The 12455-nt window shown below is 43.2% G+C and overlaps 1 long non-coding RNA gene across 1 annotated transcript in view; it reads left to right on the forward strand.

Moving 5' to 3' along the window:
- The first annotated feature begins 224 nt into the window (after positions 1-224).
- Positions 225-12455, forward strand: part of LOC120992429 — a 28137-nt gene continuing 15906 nt past the window's right edge. Inside the window, exons 1-2 of the long non-coding RNA XR_005776974.1 lie at positions 225-241; positions 1533-1810. This is a non-coding gene — a long non-coding RNA (uncharacterized LOC120992429). The remainder of the gene's footprint in view (positions 242-1532; positions 1811-12455) is intronic.

A 12455-nucleotide genomic window follows, 5' to 3' on the forward strand; every position in this document is an offset into this window, starting at 1 on the left:
TAGAAGCGTCCCCATCACCATGGGAACGCCTCTGTGTTAGAATATACTGTCGGATTTGAGTTTTCACATGTTTCCGTTTTTTGCGGATCCGCAAAAAACGGATGACATACGGAAACATTTTCAGGAACAACGGATCCGCAAAAAACGGACCGAAAATCGGGATGTAGAAAAATACTGACGTGTGAATGTAGCCTTATACTGCCCAGTTGCAGTTTTTAAGGCCAGTAATGGAATTGAGGCCGTAAGTATTTTTAATGTTTTTTTCTAAATGTTAAATATTTTCACACTTACGTTTGAATTTTGACGAGCTAAAGTGTCCAAGAAATTAATGGATACAGTTGTGTTCTTGTATTGAAGACCTATACTTTCTGTAGGCAGCCATGTCATAACTGACTACATCCAGCTCTTTACCAACTGAAACTCCCAGCATGGCAGAATAGCTGTAAGCTAACCAGTCCTGCTTGGAGTTGTAGTTCGGCATCAGCTGGTGGGCAACAGTTTGTACATGCCTGGTGTTGGTTGTCTACATCAGTTTTGTGGTGGAGTCAAACCAGGGGCCACCGCTTATGAGCTGAATGATGAGACGACACGTGTAGTGTGCAGATGGCGCCTCCCCTCTCTGTTTTGTTCATGTAGAAGCAATTTATTGACCCTCCTGGAACATAGATGTTTGCAATCGGAACAAGAAAAGAGAATGGAGATGACACGTGCGCACTGCACACATTATTTCCTCATACAGTAGATCATCGTGTTTGCCGGCTCTTAGTCACACACCAATATTTTAAAAAGCTTTCAGAAAGCCTCCCGTTTTAATGGGAGCCCTGAATAGTGTTTTTATTTTAAATATTTTTGGGCGACGTGAGATTTATACCATAGAGACCTATTATCAAACTTTTGGATGTTTTGGAAATGGTTACCCTTTAGGTATTGTCATTGTCATTTATATTGCTTAAATGGTATTGCACCAAACACAACATGGATTCCTTACATTGCTCATATAAAATGACAATAACCAGATCCTATGAAAATGGATAATAATGATGTTCCAACTACGCTTGACCAGCAGGATTAAAACTACTACTCTCACCATGGTCAAGTGTGGCCTGGTACATGTTGTTTCTCTGTAAATGATGTTCTACTAGGTTAAAATTACATCTTGTATCTTTGGATGGTGGTAGCGGGGCACATACAGATGAGATGGCCTGAATATCAGCACTGGTTTTGGTCCTTGAATGAGGAATCCTCTTCAGAGGCTGGACAGCTCCAAACAGCAAACAATGTTTTCCCATTACAGTAACATTAGGCGTTTACAAGACTTATCCCATCGATAGATTTTAAATGCAATCAAAATCGGGTTTGCAATTTTCACATAGAAGCTGTTATTCATTGTGTAAAATCAAATCTCTCATGTATGCTGCCACTCCGTATATATATTGAATACACACGGCTGTTTTCAACTAATATAATCGATGTACTTTTGTAATGTTGAAATCAAATGATCTAATGTTTATTTTTGTTTATTTCAAATACAGTACTGTGGACAGTCTGGATCCGTCCCAAGAATCGGACACGTCGGGGAGTGAAACCCCTGCGGTTTTCTCCCCCCAAACAAGTCCTGCTCCAACGCCGGCTGAGGACCCGGAGGACTCCACACTGGCCCAGGCCCCTCTACCACTGGCCAGTCCACCCCGGATTGTCCAGCCCCAGCCCAGACGTCGCCGCCAAGTCCCTCCCTCTACCTCTGGGCAAGAGAGTCGGGAAGTTATTGACGCCTGCGTCATCGATTTTCTTGCCCAGAGAAGGAGTGATGGTGTTGAGGAGAAAATGTTACGGGGCTTAGGGCCGCTAATGAAGCATGTCACTCCTTTGGAGCATCATGAGTGCCTTGCTTCATTAGCGGTCGTTATAAAAATGTTTTCAATACCCAACCATGGCGACATTCTGGGGAAACTAAATGGCAAGAAACTAGACATTGAGAATGCCGGACAGCAGCAAAGGCCAGGACCCTTTGAGTTTGCGCCCCAAACATCCCAAGGGCCGTCTTTCCAACAACAACCCCAGTACGGACTACCCCAGGGCCCAATGCAACAAGCGGGTCAGCCCCTTTACCCGGGCAGTTTCACATCTGTGGCACCTCAACAGGCCCATGTAAGGCCACGGTCCTCGTTTGCACCGGCTTCCTTCACTCAGGACCTTCTTAATTTGCAAATATGTTTTTTATTTTTGTTTGGAGCACTTTATATGTTTTTGCCTTAATGTTGGAACCATTGGCTTCCATTTGATCACGTTGATCTCAATATTCAACATAAATGTTGTTTGGGCGAAAAAAGTTTTTTATTTGGCACACTCCACAAAACATTTACATTTCAAATTTCAATTTAAAAAAGAAACCCCACACACTTTAACTCACAAAGCAACACTTTATTTTGATGAGCAACATCTTTATTTTGGGATACTGTCATGATGAGGTATTAGAAAAAAATTTGGACCAGAAAATACAAATATAAAGATGTTAAAGTCAATTGACATTTTGACCAAATCATCATTTATATTAAGTCATATGCAGATTTAAATATGTGATGTCCAAAAAATCTCAGCCCGCAAGCCCACGTCAAGGGTCCTCATTATCTTGCGAGTCCCTACACTCAACTACCACAATAATTTTTAGTATTCTATCTACAAAATAAAAAAAAGCTAAAGAGCCCAGAAGATTTCAAAAACTGCCACGAATAGCGTCCATCTGCCATGGCACGGACCCCTCTGGGCTGTAAAAGTAGTCTGCATAGAGTTCCCGAACTGCAATGCCTGCAGTCCCAGGTCGTCTATGCAGGGTCCTTTCCAAACCCAAATCTGAAGACGTAGGAAGATCTTCCATGTCAACAGAAGAGGAAGCCTCGTGAATCCTGGTGAAGTTGTGCAGAACAACACATGCTTTAATCACCAGGGTAGCATTCTCTGGAGCCATCTGTATGGATGACAAAAACACCCTCCACTTGCTAGAGAGTATCCCGAAAGCGCACTCAACATACCGACGGGCACGAGTCAACCGGTAGTTGTATATACGCCTCCTGACATCCAAACCACGCTTTGGAAAGGGCCGCATAACATGTGGAGTCAATGCAAACCCTTCATCCGCCACGATGACAAATGGAGCCGGCGGACCTGCATATCCGGGCAGTCTTCTGGACTCGGGCAAGGCAAGCTGGTTGGCACGAAGCCGCTCACCCATTCTAGAAGCACTAAAGATGCGAGCATCAGCAGTGCTTCCATAGGCCCCGATATCAACCATTATAAACCGGTAGTTACTGTCAGCAACTGCCATCAACACTACCGAAAAATATCGTTTATAATTGAAGAAACGGCCCCCGTGTGGCGGCTTCTTCACACGGGTGTGCTTGCCATCCATTGCCCCGATGCAGTTTGGAAACTGCGCAGAATTTTGGAAGCCCTCAGCGATCCGAACCCAATCGTCCGCCTTGGGCTGCGGCATCATCGTCTCTCGGAGTTGCAGCCAGATGACATGGCAAGTGTGTCGTACAATACTCGAGATCGTCGAGGTTCCTAAAAGAAACTCAAAATGCAGTGATGCAAAAGAGTTCCCAGTTGCAAGGAATCTGTTGAGAAAAAAAAAAACTGTAAACTGCAAATCAAAGGGAACAACAGATTCAAGATTCAAGTATAATGCTGTATACACTCCATGATTGTAAACACCCTATGTCTAGTGGTGGGGAACCTATGGGACGGGTGCCAGAGGCGGCACTCAAGGCCCACTCTGTGGGCACCCACACCCATTGAAAAGACTATGGTTTACAAATATACACCCTTGAGTTTCCAAAGCATTCATCAGCACAGGGCACACTATGAAAACGACAGGCAGCACTGAATTTAAGCCTGAAATTAGAGCAAAATGCTAACATGCAATGACGTTAAACTATATTGTAGTACAGTATTCATGCAAAATTGCTGTGTTGACATTTTGAAATAAATGCAACGGATCTGGCTACAACATTGCCAGCTCATTCTGATAACGTCTCGCCATCACTGCCCTATGTCCTTGGTTGATTAAACTGAAAGAAAAAAAAAAGGTGTATATGACAGCTATTGGGGTGTGGGCAGTACTACCACAACTAAGTTACATAAACTGTGTTTAGCCCCTTTAAAATGCTGAGAGTGTTGTGCAAGTTCGAAATTATGTGAACATTAGGCATGATGAGGATGTTTGATGGAAATCTCAGGTGTTGGCAGCAGCACAATCCTACGAAATAGGGTACAGACCGGTATATAGACTTCTAACAGGGTGGTGCACGCAGATAGAGATCCTGACAGAGGGACCAAATTCTTTCTGAAACAACAAAAATCCCCTGCACTCGCCAGTAATTCAAGAAAAATATTAAATTATTCACTCAGACAGGCAGGTTACAGCCTGCTGTAACATGGCTGACTGACTGAATCGAACAACATTTTAAACAAACTACTGGCGAGTGCAGAGGATTCATGGATTGTCTGGAGGCCGTTAGCTGAACACAAGTTTGAAACATGCACAAAAGCAAACAAAAAATAACAATATTGGGATGTTAGGTGCCAGGGATTAACGGGATAAAAAAACAACCACAAACAAATGAAAAAAAAAAAAAGGGGAAAGAAACGTTACTTCTGCAAACATTAGCACATGTCTAATAGCAGCCATTTTCAAGCACATGTTCCTCCTGACAGAAGCAGTGCACATTACTGTTTTAACTATAAAAGTACTATACTGCTTACCTCAACGTGACGATGAGCCTTTCCTCAGGAGTAATGCTGCGCCTCATATTGGTGTCCATGAAGGTAAGGACAGTACGTAGAGACAACAGCAAGCGATCAAATGTAGGCACTGACATCCGACAGAAGGAATAAAATTTCGCAGGATGCAGGCGCAGATCTTCGTAGAGGGAATGAAAGTGTCCTTTCCAGTACTGTTGGGAAACAATCGGATGGACCCAAAATCGTCGCCTTCTACTCGGTTCCTCATTCAACAAAGGAGTGCGCGGTCCCCATTGCCGAGAAACAACCCAATGCAGTAAGATCTCTTCCTCTGAATCAGACATGGTGAAACAGCAAAGAGAAGCAGCCAAATGAATCTCTGTACTCTGTGAAGACTACAGAAAATGGCCACAAATGCATACTCAGGTGACCCTCATTTATACCAGTATCCTGGGTGGAGTTATTAAAATTAAATTTTTTTCACCATGCAATGTTTTCTGACGGTCCGCCAAAAAAACGGGAACACGGACACACGGAAGCACAACGGCAGAAAAAACGGGCACGGATCACGGAACAACGGAACCACGTTTTGCGGGACGTTAAAAAATACTGTCGTGTGCAGGAGGCCTTAATGAGAGCCTGAGTAGAGAAATTTAACATTTTGAGAAACTTTTTGTGGGCTCCACTTTTCATATCTTCTGATTTATTGTTACCCTTAATAACGAAACTATAACATTTTGCATATTTTAGCTTATTAATGTGATTATATGTGATGGATGTAACATGCAAGGATTATTTTTTCTTTTTTTTTTTTGTATGCTCTTATCCATGAAAACCTAATAAAACTAAATTTACAAGAAAAACAGACGTGTTTTAAGACAGACCACACATGGATGGAGTCTATGTGCAGTTCTTTTAGTTCCCACAGACTCATTCATTTCAATGAACGAGACTTGTTGGCGTTACATAGAATGACAGGACATGCCGTGACTTTCTCTGAACTGACCAATGTAACCACTCATGTAAATGCATCCGTTCAGTTGAATGGATCCGTGCTCAGTCGGACAGCCGACAGTGAACCAGAGCATCGCCCACCTGAAAGGGGCCTACAGAACAATATGGAAGTGTGAATCTAATGCTGATATTTTACCATGTTCCTAACAACTTCATACTGTACGATACGACATTATGTGCCCAACTGAGGTCAGTGTAGTAAAAAAAAAAAATATATTACTCTGAATCCAAAGAGTTTGAAGAGCTGTGTTCTGTATCCTTCTGCATCAGAGGTATATAGGAGATGGACAGGACGACTAGAGGGGTTATGGAGCAATCCAGTGCAACTGTGATAGGTATTCTTTATCAAATTTACTCATAATAAATTTAAAAAAAAGTGGATTTCTCCCTATGTATTATGATAGGTTAGCAGCAATATCCCAGGGTACATAGGAAGGGGGGGGGGGGCATAAAGTGAATGAATGTTAGTACTTCCTTTCTGGGAAAACAAGGTGATGGCTTTTACTTTGTGAAGGTCTGTCACATGTATTGTCTAAGCCTAGATTACTGCTGTAAAAGTAGTCACGCCACGGTGTGCATTACTGGAACTCAGGCTAGTGTCAACAAGGTGGTGGTAAGTCATATTCCTGACCATGCAATGGGGCCTACTTCTAGGTACACTCCAGGTAAGAACTGCTTTTGCTAAAATAATAAATAAATGTAAGATAAAAATTTTTTTATTACATTTTAAAAGCCTACTTTAAATATGAAGGGAATTATTGAGCGGCTTAGGCCAGTTTCACATCAGTGTTTTTTAGGAGGGAACAGCCTGCTGGAACTCTTTGGAACCCGCCAGCCCCAGTAAGTATAATGGGGATCCAGCCACATCCCGGCAAATATGGCGAGAATTGGCTGGACTAAAACCGCTGTGCACAGTTGTATTTGTCCAGTTGATTTTCGCCATATTTGCTGGGTTAAGGTGGGCATTTAATCAGCGTCCAGCAATGGTAGATCCAAAGAGCTCTGAGATGCTAGTGTAGAACTAGCCTTACAAAAACCCTTATATCTCCTTTCCTGCAGCAAAACCATTAAAGGGAATGTGTCCTCAGCAAATGACCTGCTGTTTAAATCACTTTATTATGTTTAACATATTTTTAAATAATTTTGGATGACGTTATTTTTAATTCTCCATGTCAATTTTTATACGTAAACTAAAATAAAAAATCCTGCAGTTTTTGCACTGGCCACTATGTCTAATAATTGGCGCCACTTCTTGGTTTGTACAGATCACTTTACTGCAATTAACTCATTCTCATCCTGCCTGTAATAATATCACCTCTGTGTATACATAAGATGTAAGCCGTGTACCGGGGTGGGCTCCCCAGGATACAGCAAAGTTACCAACGAGGAAAACAACTCCCCCAACAGCTTTTGCCAAGACAGAATTTTACTTAAACGTGGTAATGAACACAACCACAAATGCTGGGAACATACACTGCTCAAAAAAATAAAGGGAACACTTAAACAACACAATGTAACTCCAAGTCAATCACACTTCTGTGAAATCAAACTGTCCACTTAGGAAGCAACACTCAGTGACAATCAATCTCACATGATGTTGTGCAAATGGGATAGAAAACAGGTGGAAATTATAGGCAATTAGCAAGACACCCCAAATAAAGGAGTGGTTCTGCAGGTGGTGACCACAGACCATTTCTCAGTTCCTATGCTTCCTGGCTGATGTTTTGGTCACTTTTGAATGCTGGCGGTGCTTTCACTCTAGTGGTAGCATGAGACGGAGTCTACAACCCACACAAGTGGCTCAGGTAGTGCAGCTTATCCAGGATGGCACATCAATGCGAGCTGTGGCAAGAAGGTTTGCTGTGTCTGTCAGCGTAGTGTCCAGAGCATGCAGGCGCTACCTGGAGACAGGCCAGTACATCAGGAGATGTGGAGGAGGCCGTAGGAGGGCAACAACCCAGCAGCAGGACCGCTACCTCCGCCTTTGTGCAAGGAGGAACAGGAGGAGCACTGCCAGAGCCCTGCAAAATGACCTCCAGCAGGCCACAAATATGCATGTGTCTGCTCAAATGGTCAGAAACAGACTCCATGAGGGTGATATGAGGGCCCGACGTCCACAGGTGGGGGTTGTGCTTACAGCCCAACACCGTACAGGACGTTTGGCATTTGCCAGAGAACACCAATATTGGCAAATTCGCCACTGGCACCCTGTGCTCTTCACAGATGAAAGCAGGTTCACACTGAGCACATGTGACAGACGTGACAGAGTCTTGAGACGCCGTGGAGAACATTCTGCTGCCTGCAACATCCTCCAGCATGACCGGTTTGGCATTGGGTCAGTAATGGTGTGGGGTGGCATTTCTTTGGAGGGCCGCACAGCCCTCCATGTGCTCGCCAGAGGTAGCCTGACTGCCATTAGGTACCGAGATGAGATCCTCAGACCCCTTGTGAGACCATATGCTGGTGCGGTTGGCCCTGGGTTCCTCCTAATGCAAGACAATGCTAGACCTCATGTGGCTGGAGTGTGTCAGCAGTTCCTGCAAGACGAAGGCATTGATGCTATGGACTGGCCCGCCCGTTCCCCAGACCTGAATCCAATTGAGCACATCTGGGACATCATGTCTCGCTCTATCCACCAACGTCACGTTGCACCACAGACTGTCCAGGAGTTGGCAGATGCTTTAGTCCAGGTCTGGGAGGAGATCCCTTAGTAGGCCGTCCGCCACCTCATCAGGAGCATGCACAGGCATTGTAGGGAGGTCATACAGGCACGTGGAGGCCACACACACTACTGAGCCTCATTTTGACTTGTTTTAAGGACATTACATCAAAGTTGGATCAGCCTGTAGTGTGTTTTTCCACTTTAATTTTGAGGGTGACTCCAAATCCAGACCTCCATGGGTTAAAAAATTTGATTTTTATTTTTTTTATTTTTGTGTGATTTTGTTGTCAGCACATTCAACTATGTAAAGAACAAAGTATTTTAGAAGAATATTTAATTAATTCAGATCTAGGATGTGTTATTTTTGTGTTCCCTTTATTTTTTTGAGCAGTGTACAATAAATTTACATATACCCAGCCCGAAGGCTGAGACCCTTGTGCTGCACAGCACGGCGCCCTCCGATGGATGCAGGAGGAAAGTGTGGTCATTTACCTACTGGCGGGCACAATGTTACCTGTTATTACCCTAAAAAAAACAAGAACCACTGTATGGGTGTGTGGTACGGGCTAGCCTGCGGTGCAGCACAAAAGCTTACAATCTTACCAAGTTCAACAATATTCCCCTCCCATAATTGGTCTTGTAACACATGCCTGAGTATTCCTCCTGAGCAAAACGCCAGCCTGGCAATGGGGAGTCCTTGCAATGAACAATAGCAATACTTGTGGCCTGACACAAACAGAGACTCTATCTAACTAACTATAGGCCTGGTCTCAGTCTCTAGGCTCCAACACTGTAATGAGGTGCATGCACGATCTTACCGACCCGGTCTGCTCTGCCTCCGCTGGTGACTCTGAACAGAACAAACGTCTCTCCAACAGCATGAGGTACCGCAGTGTATGTCGCTTTGCTCCTCAGCTCTCATCAGTATTCCTGAAAGCAATCCTCGTTCCTCTGGTCAGGATCAGGGTCTTGAACACAATCAGCTTCACTTAGCTGCAGCTCTGGTCACTGAGGTATGCTCCCACACCTGAATGCCGTCGGATCCTCTGCCGACACAGTTCCTAAGTCTCAGCTCCCTCTAAGATGGCTGCTTCCTTTCTCTTTGTCTCCAGGCTCTGTGTAACTCCACCTCTCATGAAGATGGAAATATAAGCAGTCTGTAGCTGTCTTTAGGAAACAGCGGCATCTTGTGCCCAAAACAGCAAAGTGTCAGTCCAGATCATTTAATTTTTTTTACACAGTCACTCAGACAAGGAGAGCTGTTTCCCCATCTCACAAAGACAGGATCCACCATTCACAATAGGCGATTGTCACATATTATCTATTCTTTCCTTGTACAATGACCAATGAGGTCCCCTGTCCATTGTGTCTATGGCCCATGGTGCTGCTGTAAAGGAATTCATTTTAATGCTTTGTAAATGCTGTTAAGAACAACTCAGACAAGGTGGCCGCCCCCATAATCATGTTCAGAAATAAAATAAAAAAATCTACAAACCGGATTCCAAAAAAGTTGGGACACTATACAAATCGTGAATAAAAACTGAATGCAATGATGTGGAGGTGCCAACTTCTAATATTTTATTCAGAATAGAACATAAATCACGGAACAAAAGTTTAAACTGAGAAAATGTACCATTTTAAGGGAAAAATATGTTGAATCAGAATTTCATGGTGTCAACAAATCCCCAAAAAGTTGGGACAAGGCCATTTTAACCACTGTGTGGCATCTCCCCTTCTTCTTACAACACTCAACAGACGTCTGGGGACCGAGGAGACCAGTTTCTCAAGTTTAGAAATAGGAATGCTCTCCCATTCTTGTCTAATACAGGCCTCTAACTGTTCAATCGTCTTGGGCCTTCTTTGTTGCGCCTTCCTCTTTATGATGCGCCAAATGTTCTCTATAGGTGAAAGATCTGGACTGCAGACTGGCCATTTCAGTACCGGGATCCTTCTCCTACGCAGCCATGATGTTGTGATTGATGCAGAATGTGGTCTGGCATTATCTTGTTGAAAAATGCAGAGTCTTCCCTGAAAGAGATGACGTCTGGATGGGAGCATATGTTGTTCTAGAACCTGAATATATTTTTCTGCATTGATGGTGCCTTTCCAGACATGCAAGCTGCCCATGCCACACGCACTCATGCAACCCCATACCATCAGAGATGCAGGCTTCTGAACTGAGTGTTGATAACAACTTGGGTTGTCCTTGTCCTCTTTGGTCCGGATGACATGGCGTCCCAGATTTCCAAAAAGAACTTCGAATCGTGACTCGTCTGACCACAGAACAGTCTTCCATTTTGCCACACTCCATTTTAAATGATCCCTGGCCCAGTGAAAACGCCTGAGCTTGTGGATCTTGCTTAGAAATGGCTTCTTCTTTGCACTGTAGAGTTTCAGCTGGCAACGGTGGATGGCACGGTGGATTGTGTTCACTGACAATGGTTTCTGGAAGTATTCCTGAGCCCATTCTGTGATTTCCTTTACAGCAACATTCCTGTTTGTGGTGCAGTGTTGTTTAAGGGCCCGGAGATCACGGGCATCCAGTATGGTTTTACGGCCTTGACCCTTACGCACAGAGATTGTTCCAGATTCTCTGAATCTTCGGATGATGTTATGCACAGTTGATGATGATAGATGCAAAGTCTTTGCAATTTTTTCGCTGGGTAACACCTTTCTGATATTGCTCCACTATCTTTCTGCGCAACATTGTGGGAATTGGTGATCCTCTACCCATCTTGGCTTCTGAGAGACACTGCCACTCTGAGAAGCTCTTTTTATACCCAATCATGTTGCCAATTGACCTAATTAGTGTTAATTGGTCTTTCAGCTCTTCGTTATGCTCAAATTTACTTTTTCCAGCCTCTTATTGCTACTTGTCCCAACTTTTTGGGGATTTGTTGACACCGTGAAAATTGGAATCAACGTATTTTTCCTTTACGTTCTATTACAAATCTACGTTCTATTACAAATAAAATATTGACATTTGCCATCTCCACATCATTTCATTCAGTTTTTATTCACAATTTGTTTAGTGTCCCAACTTTTTTGGAATCCGGTTTGTACAATCAGAAAATAAAAACAGATTAGAAAAAGGGATGTGTGTTACTATCTGGTTTTAACTGACAGATTAAATTTTTGGTGACACATTTCCTTTAATATCCACTAGAGGGCGATTTTCTACTACATGTGTAAATTGCAGCTTTTTCAGTTACACACCGCTAATCTGAAAAAAAAAAAAAATATTACTGTATATATTTATTTCTATCTATTCATATATTCCAACAAATGAATCAATCTCTCCAAATAAATTTCACACATATACACTCTGATGTTGCGGCCAATATCACAGCCATGTAACTTAAAGGGGTTGGGTCACTTCAGCAAGTGGCATTTATTATGTAGAGAAAGTTAATACAATGCACTTACTAATGTATTGTGATTGTCCATATTGCTTCCGTTGCTGGCTGGATTAATTTTTCAGGGGTTAAGGCCATTTGCGGAAGTGAGACAATCCATTTAAGCATGAGGAGAACACGCAAAATTCATTTTAAAAAAAAAACGGTCAGATCCGCGGCAGTTTGTTTGACGGCTGGTGAATAGCATGTTCTATCTTGCCCGCTTTTTAAAGACGGGTTGAATGGGTTCGTTTTTAACATCTGTTTCTCAGAAAGGCATCAACTAAAAAAATGTTGAAAATAGACAGGTTTTTTTTGTGTGCATGAGGCCTTAGTCATGTCCCAACTAATACCACAAACGGACACAATCAGCTGTTATTTGCAGCAAACCCTTGGCATTACAAAGACAGGTGGACCACTTCAAAGCGTCTTCCCTTTGGGAAAGAGAGTTGCAAAGCACCTTGGGATCTATTAATGGCAGATTTTTATAAGGAAACCAACGTTCTTCCAAACTGGAAAAGATTAAAGGGGTTATCCAATAGTACAAATACCCCCCACAACGTCTGGGCCCGTCCTATAGATGATACTTACACGGTTCCCAGGACTCGTATCCGTGGACAGCCAACACTGCATCTTCCTGTTAT

This window comes from Bufo bufo, chromosome 2 (genome assembly GCF_905171765.1).
Source record: "Bufo bufo chromosome 2, aBufBuf1.1, whole genome shotgun sequence".
NCBI classification, from domain to species: domain Eukaryota; kingdom Metazoa; phylum Chordata; class Amphibia; order Anura; family Bufonidae; genus Bufo; species Bufo bufo.